Here is a 13,722-nt window from a genome sequence, read left to right on the forward strand (position 1 = left end):
TAAATCACGAATAGGGAGGTTTAGCAGGTTTTACAGGAAGGTATTTGCTGGCTGCTAAATACTACGCAGCACTCATATAAAATTGTAAAAGAATCTGTCGACGAGCCATGATGAGCCTCGCAAGCTTCCACATTTTTTCTCCCCAGCTCCCAAGCATTTGTTTTTTCCTCCAAACAAGTTTCTGCAGCAGCGACTCCCTCCCGCAGCTCCCGGAGCCCAGAGAAGCGTGCAGGGACACCAAACGCACGCCCCTTGCAATAGCGAAATGGCAGGGAGAGGGAGCAAAGTTTGGCCAGGGAGGTCGGAAGGATCGCGCGTTTTAAAAATAAAACAGGCTGGGCGAAGGCGCCCCCTCTGGCTCTCCTCCCTCGGCGCCCCGCCTAACCCGCCGCCCCCTCCTCCTGCCTAGGAGGGTGCACGGACGCCGCGCTCCCAGCCGGGCGCGAGCGAGCGTTCCGGCTCCGCTGCACCTGCTGCGCGTCAGCCTCCAGGGCCCGGGATGCCCACGCCGATCGTCAGCCTGAATCTGGGCGCCCTGACGGCCGCGAGTGGCCCTCGCCCGAGCCCTCAGCTCCCCGCGGGGGGATATGCAAAGCAGTTACGTCAGACGGTGGGGGCGGCGCGGCCCGGGCTGAGTGGCAGCTGCTCCTGCCTGGGGAGGAGGCGCGAGCATCGGCCCGGTTCAGAGACTGAGACTAGCGGGAGGCGAGCGGAGCTGGTGCTGTCCGCCGCGCGGGCGGTGCTGAATCTGGGGCGACCCCGGGGGGCGACGCCCTCCTGCACCCTCTGTGCCCTGGGGCACCCGCTTCGCGCACGCAGGACCCGTCACAACTTGACAAAGGAGTGTGCTGTCGGACGTGGGAAAGAGTCCTCCGTTTGCCAGCTGGGCGCCCATTCAGCCGTGACTTTGGAGATTTCCATAGTTTTAGACCAAACTATTTTGAATTTTTTCCCCAGCTAAGACGGTCTTTCTGGTGGTGGTGTTTTGCTGCTTTCCAAAACTGTGATCTATACATCCACACCGTGTAGGAACCTTTCTGGGGGGATTTTCTTGACTTAAAATAAGGTAAGAAAATGAATATTGTTATAAATGATGACAAGTGGGGAGAGAAATGCAGACTGCCATACAAAAAAAAAATTGAAAATAAGTTATGCTTATTTTAACAGTGTGCAAGAGGACTTTTGCTAATCGCTGCAAAAATATCTTAAGAATTACTATCTTCGTTACTATTACTAGGACATCTGTGTAGCTTTGCACTGAATTCTAGAGGGAAGTTGAAAGGGGTGTGTGTGTGTGTGTGTGTGTGTGTGTGTGTGTGTGTGAAGTTAATGTTATCCTGTTATATCTTGCTTTAAAAATATAAATATTTTTAGAGCAACACTTCCAGCATGGTTCAAGGGACAGGAAACAGTCAACCAAAGCCCTCAAATATGTTAACAAATGCTATTAAATGAATCAACCAACAAGTTGTTTTAAACAAATGCAGTCCAGAAAAATTGAATGGACTAATCTCTGATTTATCAGTACACTTCTTGTATCTAAAACAAGAGCTGCAAAGTGTAGAGCTCTCTGAACAATTTTTTTTGGAGGGGAGGAGGTAAGGATGGCAACATTTGCACCATGCTGCGTTCATTTAGATGTGTTGTTATGCAGTAGATCCAAATAGAACTTGTGAAACTCAGTCTCTCAGAATTCCACACGCCAAGGTCATGTGCATTTCAAAGTTGAGGGCTATTTGTTCTGCTGCTGACTAGTGAATGTCATCGCCTTCCAGCCCCCTCAGGTTAGAGGTGAGTGCAAATAAGAAGCTCTGATTTAATAATACAGTATTAGCTTGTATTATAGTCGCTACAGCTGTTGGTGATTGAATGGAACTGCGAAGCGTGGGCTGAGAAAATGTCTCGGTATTTCAGCAATGTTTAACCTCTTGTATGCTTAACAGAGAGCTTTTCTCTACTTAAGAGATTTTTTTTTTTTGAAGCTATGTTCCTTTTGTCAATTGGCAGTGTGTTCTGAATGTGTATGGAGAAAGAATTCAGGGTGGAAAACCACTGAACAGTACTTCTCATAGTAGCAATTGCACGACAGAAGTTATCTGGTGCTCCCTGTATTTCTTATTACTATTCAGGACTTTATTTGACAGTAATAATGTCTGGTCTGATACACAGAATTGTGATCTTTCATTTATGTCATTGACATTAGAATAAGTATAAATGGTGACTGGAAAAACGTTGGTGGGGGTTTCCTTTACATTTCAGGGAGAGAGTTCAGGTTGCAAGTAGAGTCTTACATTAACAATAATGGGTAAAATATAAAGCTGTTTCATACAGGACAGTTACCATTAAACTGATTAGCAATGTGTTTTTTTGCAGCTAAGAGTATGTTGATTTTAAATACTTGTGTATTTTTAACTATAAGATATCTACTTGCATTAGAGTTACTTGATTGAACTTTTGTTTTAGAGTTTATGATTTAAATTAGTTCCTTTGGGTAGAGATTTTTCATTTGATTTACAACACAGCCCTATGTGAAAGTGATTGCTAAAGAAAACAGACATTGTTGCCAACACTAGGTGTCAAATCTAAATCCTTTTTAGTTGGTCCCATGTTTTACACTAAGCATATGTTCTTTGTAGGAGTCCTGCCAGTCATGTGATCTTATGTCAAAAATTCATAGATTTTTAAAGACTGAGCAGATAGACAAAAAAGACTACATGTTGCCCTAGGCCAGCAAGTTTATAGCAATCTCCTTCAGGCACCCATAAAAATCATTCTTTACCACTATTAATTTTGAAATTTTTAAAAATTAATTATTTTAAGTGTTCATACTGTGGAAGTAGAAAGAGTACTATGATTTTTTTAATTTTAAATTTTATTTTACGTATCTTTAAGTGATAATGTATATCCTAATTTTATAACTTACTTGAAGGGTAGTAACATATATAAAACTAATTTAAATTTATTTAAGTATCTCACTGACTTATGTTTACACAAAGTTTTCTAAGATGCATGTCCTTCTTCCAGTATAAACAGTTACACCAAGCTGCCAATATCTGGAATTCTTTTCAGAGAAATTTAGTGTTAATTTCTTGAGGTGGTTAGATACTAAAATGAAAAGATGATACAAGTGATAATGATGCCCAAAGTCAATTTGATGAGACTTCCAATTTAAAATATTAAAAGCATTTTCCTGACTTTTCTACACATTTAGTTTACTTAGTTCTGAAGTAAGGTAAACCTAGGTCCCCATGATAACCCCACATGTAGCGTGTAGGGGACACTATTTGGACCCAGCATGGGTTTCCCACAGTAAACTAATAAAATTGCCAACTTGAAGAAACTCATGAAAGATAATCAGATGTTGTGGCCCACATTAATTCTTTGCCTTACAGCCAAATATTAGAGTTAAAATTTATTTGTGTAAAATGCAATTTTACATACTCAGCACCAATATTGGATATGTTGTTATATCATTAATTCATTTCATTACTATCACTAGCACTGTGTGTTTCATGATGATGTACTTTCACAGAGTGTGTGGGAAATTACTCATGTAACTGCATGATTCATGACATACTCAAGTTGTTTATTAAAATTATTTCTTAAGAGAAAATGATCAGTATTAAATAAAAATGAAGTTGCTAGACAGATTATTTTTCATTACAAAAATTCTTGTATCTGTTTTGTGAGATTTAAATAACTTTTAAACAATTTGACTTTTCTGTTATCAAGTCTACCTATTGCTTTCTTTTTTCTTTATTTATATGGACAGTAGAGAAATACAGCAAGAATTAATAATCCTGCAATATTCTGAAAAGTTTGGAAACATGTTACAAATAAATTTTAAAGTGAAATTTAAGAGATTATGTGATTAGTAGTGTGTTGAGAATTTACTTTGAATAATTGCTGATTTATTTTTAATTTTTAAGACACATTTAACAATGAGACTCAAAGACTTTGAATTATGTCTTACAGTATTTCATGCTTGCCCTAAATTGCAGTACTCACTCACTCTAGTTTTTTTTTGTTGTTGTTACTTAGAACTCAAAAGACCACCCCCCACCAACTAACAAGCTTGAAAAAATAAATACTTCCTGTTGTTTGCATCATTGTAACAGCCAGGTGACCAATTATCCCTTCCAAACAGATTTAATCACCTTCTGCTTCAACACCTCTAGCACCTTTGGGTATAGTCTACTTAAGGTGAGCTGTTTGAGCCCTAGAGGAAATATCCTAATTTTCCAATTAATCTGGTGGTCATGCAGTAAAGAAATTGGTCCCTGCGTGCTTTAAAATCTCCTTGGTATTGAGGAATTAATGTTATCATAATGAATGAGATAGTGGTAAGATAAACTCAGGACTCCAATAAGTCTCAATATGGGTTTTCTGAAAGAGGAAGAATTAAAAATTGGCACAGTGTGTGTGTGTGTGTGTGTGTGTATGCATTTTGCTTGATTTTATTCTACAGTAAACATACAAGGGGATAATCTAGAACATGCATATCCAAGATACACTGCCTAATACAAAAATATTTACATAATAAACTGTAATATAGTATTTAATTTTTAGTGGCAAATGTGCCTTCTAATTATTGTTATTTTTTATTTAGGCTACTATGCTTGAGCACATATTGGTTTTTTGGCATGAAAATACCATTCAGATACTCTCCTGCTGATTGGCAAGAGAGGGACAATTGGAAACCACAATCTGCCAGGAACAAGAAATAATTATATGCACATAATGAAGAGCTTATAGTCTATACATTCTGAAAAAATATGAGTTCTGATAAAGGGTTTGGAAATTAATGTCTATAAAAGAGATACATTAGCTTTGCTTCCTGTATACCTCTGGTAATAAGCCATGCAATCTAAGGAACAGAGCCTGGATATCCTTTCATATAAAATAATTTTATTCCTTATGTTCCAATGTCTTCATGCCTACACATGGTAAAATGTGGGAAGAAGAGCAGCTTAACTCTGAACTTTTTTGCTCTAAAACTAAATAATTAATTTAATGTGTCTTAGGGTATCAGATTATGTAAATCTCTAAAGCAAAGTGATTGCTTAGTGAGTTCATTTGCATGTCAATACAGAGAATATATTCTAACTCATAACTGGTTCATAGCATTGCTGACTATTCCAAAGCACAATGCAAAAGATTAAAAAATACTTTTTCATTGAGTTTTATTCAAATATATTCAGTGTAATTGACAGTTAAAAGAAAGTTACCGTAGTGATATACTTTCCCTGAAAAAATAGCACCAAGGCACCAATTAAAACATGCACACCTAAACTACATTCCCCAAAGGTGATGATGAAATGGAGATAATTTGCCTTTTGTAGTTGGACCACTTCCACAAAACACATTAGATAGTGTTTTAATGACCACCAGGCCTTTTATTTTTTTTTTTTTAATTCATAAAACCCTAGAAGTTTTTTTCTCACTTGAATAGACTAGTGCCTACATGTCCTCTGGGGTTATGTGCCCCTCTTCCCCAGCAATTGTAATGCCAGTCATACTGTGGACTGCCTGATTTAGGATTAGGTAGGTAGGCCTTGTGTATTTCTAAAGAAAAAGAACATTGCTACTAGTGAAAGCATTTGCTGCTTCCAAAGGAATAAGTACTGACATTTGAATATTGGTCCTTTGAACTTGGATTTACTTGCTCAGAACAGAAATACATCCCATTCAAAGAGTCAATAGGGACCCATATAATCATATATTTTATTCATATTAAGTTGCCTTACCCATTAAGTCATTTATCACCTACATACAGTTGTAAAAGTTGATATTTTTATTTTAAATATGAGAAAAGCAAAAATTCACACCAAACCTCTATATTTCTCTGATGTTAACCCAACTAGCAATATGAAAAAAAACAAATTCACCAGCTATCTGTGTCCATTTGGTACTTCCATTCAGGTCACTTATTCAACTGAATGTGTCTTATCCAGAAGTATGCCATTTTTCTATGATATTTTATTTATTAAATATGATTGCTTCTAATTATTTCCCCAAGACTATTCCTTAATTGCTAAGTTGTATCAAAATTATCTTAGAGCATATACTCTTGGGTATATACATTTTAGCATGCATGATACAAAAGTTCTAAAGGAATATTTTCTCTGTCTTTAATGTTACAAAGATGCTACATTGTCTTATCTTAATAAATATAAATTTCCTAGGAACAACTTTTGGATTATAGAGGTTCTTCCCCCCATACCCGCCCTCATACCCCCAAACCGTCCCACCTCCTACTTCCTCTCCCATCTCATTCTCATTGTCTGATGTTATAGTCTATTCAAAATATTAGCAGTAAATTCTGTTTCTACTGCACCTAAAAAATAATATATAGCTCATGTTCCTTCTCATCCCCCTGGAAAGACCTACTGGACATTAAAACAGTAAATTCAATACAAATATTTGGTAACCTTAAGCCCACTTCCAGCAGTCATCACTTGTATACCAATTGCTTCTCACGTTTAAACCATCAGACTAGTTAGATGCTAATATTCTGAATAGGTCTTATGATGAAATATATTATCACAATGAATTACTACTTTGTAGCACAGTATCAAAAATGGTGATTTAATAATTTCAGTGCTTTATTATATCGTTCCTAATTCTCTCTGGGGCAAAGGGCAAGATTGACTACTAGTTCCTGCTCTTTGTTTTCATGTGGTGTTTAGGGTGACTGAAAGGGAGAGTAGGTGGCTCTTGTTGGTCACAGTTCCAACACAGCTCCCAGGTGAGGCACAGAGTTGTGTCAGATTCCCCAGTGAATACCCATTATACAGGCAACTAGTTGACCTTATTAAATGAATCCCAAGAGGAAGAAGTTTGATTTTTGTGGAGAAAATCTAATTTTAATGTGGAAAAATGTCAGGATGTTCTATTTAATGTTTTACACACTAAATAGCAACACTTAGTTTTTCACTTGTGAAATGAAGCCTGGAATAAAAGTTTTTACTCTTGAAATTTTTGCATCAGGTGTATACTGCTCATGTGGCTCACTGTTCATTCTCCATGGAGCTCTGCAGGAGTCCATTCACTCCAACAGTTAACAATTATCATATCTTTTTAGACCGCTTCCAAATCTGTTGCTCTAACTAAGATTTATACTACATTAATGTATTTACAAGGTTCTGCTCTACCTTTTAACTCTGATTGTAGGGTGACAACACATTTGAACTCATCATCTTACCCCTATCATGGTCCTCAAGCAGTTTTTCTCCCTGCTAGTTAATGATTTTTTCCATTCATTTTTGAATATTCATAGATATTTAAAACATGCATCATTCTTTCTACACTACTTACAGTGAGTCTGCAAGTTTTGCCATTCCTCCCTTTGCAATGTAGCTTTATCTAATTCTCTATTCTCTGTGCTTTCTTCATGTCACTTTTGCCTAGACCCATATTGTGCAGTCTCACCCAGAATTCTTTCGACATTATTTCCATAGGCTTCTATTATTTTTATTTCTTCTTGTTTTAATAATAATTAAAAGTTTCAATAACAGCTAAAATTTTTGATGACTCATATTATTCTATACCTGGTGTTAAGCATCTATAAATATGATTTCCTTTCATTATTCACAATACCCTGTGTTATAGATAGAGAGAAACCAAGATGTAAAGAGTTATGTTGCCAACAGAGCTGATCCCAAGACCAAATTCTGTCTGAAACCAGCTACACAATCAGATCATAATCATTGTTCTGTGCTAATACAGATATTTTAAGTCCTATATTTTTTGAATAAAGTATACTTTTTGTGTTAAAAATTATAAATGTGTCTCTAACATATATTACATTGAGCTGAGAACCTTTGCCCCCTTTTAAGATCTTCTGATTGGTTTTACTCATGGTAAGTAGCGAATCTGATTTTCAGCTTTCTCGTATGTGTAGTGCATATGTGACTATAAAGCCAATGCAAGTATAAATAGAAAGCGTGGCTCCTCACCTCCCTAAATGCAATTCCCTGCCTGAACTGCTGTATTTCCAGTAGGTTTAGCTATGTATGTAGTCCAGCTTAGTTACATTTTCAGAACAGCAGATTGTACTCATATTTGCTTCTTGGAGTCTGTAGCGTTTGTTGCCGTAAATTTCATGTCAGTGTCATCCCAGATATCACTTAGATGTCCATTTTTTTCAGACATATATGGTAGATTTTCATTGTTATAGAAAAAATTGCCACAAACTTAGTGGCTTAAATGTTATTCTCTAATGGTTTCTATGAGGCCTGCATCTGGGTGCAGGTTAGCTGGGTCCTGGGTTAAAAATCACACAATCGAGGTTTAAACCACAGCTGTGTTTTTATCTGAAACTCAGTGTTCTTCTCTAGGATCATCTGGTTGTTGACAGGATTTGCTTCTATGCAACGCACACTTTGTAGAGGTTGGTTTCTTCTAGGATCATGGATGGATCTCTCTGGTTTACTCAGTTGCTGACCTCTAGATCCACTTTTAATGGTCTACATTACCAAGTTAGGTCCAGCTGGAATAACTTCTATTATGATATACACAAAGTCGACTGATTGGGGACTTCAATTACCTTGTTAAAATCCTTTTCTCTTTGCCATATAGTGTGACAGGACTACAAGAGCAGTATCATATCACCTTCCCTGTGTTCTGTTGGTCAAAAGCAAGTTACCAGTCTTGCCTGTACACACAAGATGAGATGATTACACAAGACTATACAAGAGCATAATTCTAACTCACATTAGAATTCTTCCCACTGTGTGCAGTTAAAGTTCTTTTTGAATCCTGGACTCTTTATGCATGACTACGTTGTCCCGAGATCTTTCTCAGCCCCACATTTACAATCTGAATTGTGCACTGGGCAGAGTTGAATTGCTTTTGGATTTTTTAATGTATCTTTGGCTGTTCTTTGTAATTAATACTTTAATAGGATGAGTCCTAGAATTCCTTCCATGTGTAAACAGCTGCGTATTTTAAAATTAATGCTTGAATATGTTAGTAATAAATTCTCAATGAAGTTTATTCCTCATGTTTGCTTTTGTTATGCAATGTTTACATAAAATTATAATTGTACATGTTGGACTATAATAGCTCGATGCTATTTGAATTTGGCTAATGTTTTTAGATTTTAAATTTGAGCAATCTATACAATTTTTCCATTCTTCTCTTTGGTCTCTGAATACTTGAAAAACATAAAATGGATAGAGATTTTATATCTCATACATTTTTAAATTACAATGAACTTTTTGTGTTAAAAATATAAATGTGTCTCTGATGTTTATAATATTGAGTTGAAAGCCTCTGCCTCCTTTTAAGTTCTTCTAATTAGCCATAGGATGTAGTTTTAAATATAAATTTCTCATTTTCATGGAAGAATTCCATATTGCATGAAATAATATAACAGTAAAACCCTAAATGGTAATATGTAGAATTGAAATTGACACTTTGAGATGTGAAGACTTTGAACAATACTTGTCTCAACTGTTAAGGAACACTTTTTTTTTGCATAGTATGTGTTGAACTCTGTACTTAGTGTAGGGTTAATCTTAGGTGTATTAAGTTAATTGAAAATAGATCTTAGTAAAAAATAAGATTGAGAATAGGAGATGGGGGAGAAAGAAGGGTTGGAGTTAGGGCGGGAGGGAGGGTAGTGTGGGAAAATCACTATGTTCCTAAATTTGTATTTGTGAAATACTTAAAGATTGTATACCTTAAATAAAAGGTTTCTGGGAAAAATAAATAAAACACCCATTTTATGGTCTTCAGTTATTCAGAGACCAAATTTTTGAAGAATGGGAAAATGTATAAATTGCTCAAATTTGAAATCTAGAAGCATTAACCAAATTCATTAGCATCTAGCTATTAAAATCCAACATGTACAATTATAATTTAAGGTAAAATTAGTATTTACATATGCTATTTAGGAAAAAGGAAGGCATCTATTTTATATTTACTTTGAAAAAAATTTTTGTATTTTAGAAGAATGCCATCATTGATAAGAATGTCACATGTGTGATACTACTAATTTTTCTTATTTTTTTGTATTTTCGTTTTATTTATTTTTAACTTTTATTTAATAAATATAAATTTCTAAAGAACATCTTTTGGATTATACTGGCTCCCCCCGCCCCATAACTTCCCTCCCACCCACAACCCTCCCATCTCCCACTCCCTCTCCCCTTCCATTCACAAAAAGATTCATTTTCAATTCTCTTTATATACAGAAGATCAATTTAGCATATACTAAGTAAAGATTTCAACAGTTTGCACCCACACAGAAACACAAAGTGTAAAGTACTGTTTGAGTAAGTACTAGTTATAGCATTACTTCACATTGGACAACACATTAAGGACAGAGTGACTCCTGTTGTTGACAACAATTTGACACTCTTGTTTATGGCGTCAGTAATCTCCCTAGACTCTAGTCATGAGCTGCCAAGACTATGGAAGCCTTTTGAGTTCACCAACTCCAATCTTATTTAGACAAGGTCTTAGTCAAAGTGGAAGTTCTCTCCTCCCTTCAGAGAAAGGTACCTCCTTCTTTGATGGCCCGTTCTTTCCGCTGGGATCTCACTCACAGATATCTTTCATTTAGGTCTTTTTAAAGTTTTCTTATTAATTTTTTATGTATAAAAGATTGGTAAACAATTGGACAGTTACTTTCACCAGTAGGAGTTACACAGAACAATGCAATTGCACTTACCTCTTTTGTAATTTACATTTAATTAAGGGAGTATCCATTTGACACAAAGTGTAGAAATTAAATCTTTAATTTCCACATAAACAGTAAAATTCTTAAAATAATTAAGATAATGTTGACTGTAATGTGTTACTAATTCAGGGACCATACGAAGTACCTACTACGTCTCTCGTGTTCTTTGTGCTGGTGAAGAGCAGGAAGAAGAGAGATAGTATATCTCCTCTGCTGGCCATGAAAACACAGTCAGCGAATCAGTGTAGACAGTCTAGTATCTGAAGTTGATGGGTCTGAAAAACAAAAGTAAAGCAGTGAAAGAGTTCCTAAAAATAAGAGTGCTGCATACGACAGGCATTATCTTACATGCTAACTGTGTCATTCTGATGTACCCATTAAATAGTTGTGTTCAAAGATAACATTGCTTATCTTATTCTAAAAAGTAATTATGCTTATATGTATATTTACATTCATGTGTTACTTAAGGATGGAGATGCATTCTGAGAAATGCATCATTTGGTGATTATATTTCTTCCAGCACAAGCAGTACATCACAGAGTCCTGGCCATGTAGCCTAATACACACCTAGGTCATGTGATACATGCTGTTATACCTGTGGTCCATCATTGGCCAGAACATTGTTATGTGCTACGTGACACTAGAAGTTTGAGAAAAACATGTTAGTAAACTCAAAGAATTTCAGGAAAGAGCTTATAGAATAGGAAATCAATTGTTTAAATTGGTAGAATGTGGAATATTCAACATTTAAATATGGAAAATAACATTGTTCTGTAGTTTCCTGACTTGATAAGACACCTTAATAATCTTCTGGAATGAACTTTAATTTCTAACATTCCATTTGTAATTAGTGTAAATTTGTTGGAAAAAGCAAGAAGGCTCATATGATGAAAAAATGAGTCTTTATTTGCAATTTTCTTGATAATGTAGTTAGCTTTCATTTTTGTTTGACACGACATTATATTCAAAATGTGTTATTTATGTTAATTTTTTCTTTACTCTTTTAAACCCACAATACAGAGCATATGCAAGAAAAGTATAGGACTTAAAGCTGATTTCTGAGAACAAATTCTAACTCTTTTTCTGTTGTACAGTGGATTTTTTCAGAACTTCACATGCTTTCATAGAAAACTTAAGTGCTGTGCTATGTATGTTCCTTCAAGGCAATGATGGAGTGAGCCGGTATTTCTATCAAAGGATCCATTATCTCAGACACTGTCATTATCAGGGAATATAAAGTACTTAGAATGCATTTTGGGTTTGTGTACATGCTAGAAAAGCCATAGTGTTTATTAGGTATTATGTAATTGTGTTCATTTTCAAAAAAAAAAAAAAGTTTGCATCATCGGGCCATGCAAGGAAAATTCAAAAGAAAATAATGGTAATAAAAATGTATCTACTTCTATATAAAATGCATGCAGTAATTAAAGACACACTATCTCAATCGTTTGGCAGAATATCAAAAGTTAGTGCATTTACCCAGAAATACGGCTGGAAAGAACTCACACATACTGTGCCAAAACTTTGCCTGAATTATATACATTGGTGAAATTTCTCATAAAACTATAATTGATTGAGCTAAAAAAAAAATAAAAAAACCCAAGGGAAAAAGTTCTGGGAAACACTTTGCAATCGAAATGTATCTGTTTACAATTCATAGCAGCAATCTCAAATAAATGCCCTTGGCAATTCTTAATTTTTTTTTTTTTTGGCAGCTGCTTGATTTTGATTGTTTCTTTAGGACTGAGGAAGGTGACATGATCTCCTTGCATTTGTTTCCCTGTTTGTGCACATATAGTATGATTTATTTGATGATACTTGGAGGAGGACTGTGTGCCCAGCTGTGAAAACTGTGCTTAATGCTAGTACACTACTGGGCATCTTGTTAGTTACATATGTTTGCTGAATATCTTGGTTAAGTTAACAGCCACCTGAAAATCAGTAGAGGGAGCTCAAGAAGACGTTAAGAATATATTTAAACTGACATTTTAGAAACACCGTGTCTTTCTTTAAAGCTAATCTTCAGATATAGGAGAAGAAGCCATTTTAAAAAATTAAATAATCCTGGCCGGCGCCTGGCTCACTAGGCTAATCCTCCGCCTGCGGCACCGGCACCCCAGGTTGTAGTCCCGGTCGGGGTGCCAGATTCTGTCCCGGTTGCCCCTCTTCCAGGCCAGCTCTCTGCTGTGGCCAGGGAGTGCAGTGGAGGATGGCCCAGGTGCTTGGGCCCTGCACCCCATGGGAGACCAGGAGAAGCACCTGGCTCCTGGCTTCAGATCAGTGCAGTGCGCCTGCCACAGAGTGCCGGCTGTAGCGGCCATTGGATGGTGAACCAACGGCAAAAAGGAAGAACTTTCTCTCTGTCTCTCTCTCTCACTGTCCACTCTGCCTGTCCAAAAAAAAAAAAAAAAAAAAAATTAAATAATCCTGAACAGATATGTTTAGACACTTAATGTTGGGATATTTCCATAATAACTTTTTTTTTTGGAAACTATAACTCTGTTTATGACCATAGAGTATGATCACGTGATGAATGATACATATGACAGATTTTGGTCCTGACTTTTCAGTAATTTTCCTTAAGCAAGCTTGGTTAGAGTAACTTCAAACATTGTTTGCTTTCTTGTCTTATGTTTATTCTATTGTCTGCCTACTAAATGTGGTTATTCACTTGTAACCATTATAGAACTTAAAGTTCATTTCAAATTATGAAAACTGCCTTCATTTGTAAAATGATTTGTCAGATTTTTCCTTTTTGAAATGTAAATTAATAATGCCTGACTCAGAAAAGTATGACAATACATCACATGCATTTCAAGAATTTTCATATCCTGTTATAAGCAATGCAAAAATATATGTACATGTTTAAGCTAAACACAGTTATCATTTTTGGGAGGAGAACTACATAGACAATAACTCATTATTGTCATTGGGTTATTTAATTATGTTTACCCTGAAATAGGCAGCATTCTATTTTGGCAATGTATTATATATACTTAAAACATTCATGAAAAATAGAATTGAAAAATAAGTTT

At 36.0% G+C, this 13,722-nt stretch overlaps 1 protein-coding gene across 5 annotated transcripts in view; it reads left to right on the top strand.

The window, feature by feature from the left end:
• Window positions 1-633: 633 nt before the first annotated feature.
• Window positions 634-13,722, top strand: part of FSTL5 (follistatin like 5) — an 837,077-nt gene continuing 823,988 nt past the window's right edge. For 2 of the 5 annotated variants that reach the window (XM_051831717.2, XM_051831719.2), the window contains exon 1: window positions 668-1,066. The gene's annotated coding sequence lies outside the window, so the exon portion shown is untranslated. Of the gene's footprint in view, window positions 1,067-1,659; window positions 1,792-13,722 lie in introns of those variants that run through there. The other 3 variants (XM_051831718.2, XM_051831715.2, XM_051831716.2) reach the window with 3 other exon arrangements.

This window comes from Oryctolagus cuniculus, chromosome 8 (genome assembly GCF_964237555.1).
Source record: "Oryctolagus cuniculus chromosome 8, mOryCun1.1, whole genome shotgun sequence".
NCBI lineage: Eukaryota > Metazoa > Chordata > Mammalia > Lagomorpha > Leporidae > Oryctolagus > Oryctolagus cuniculus.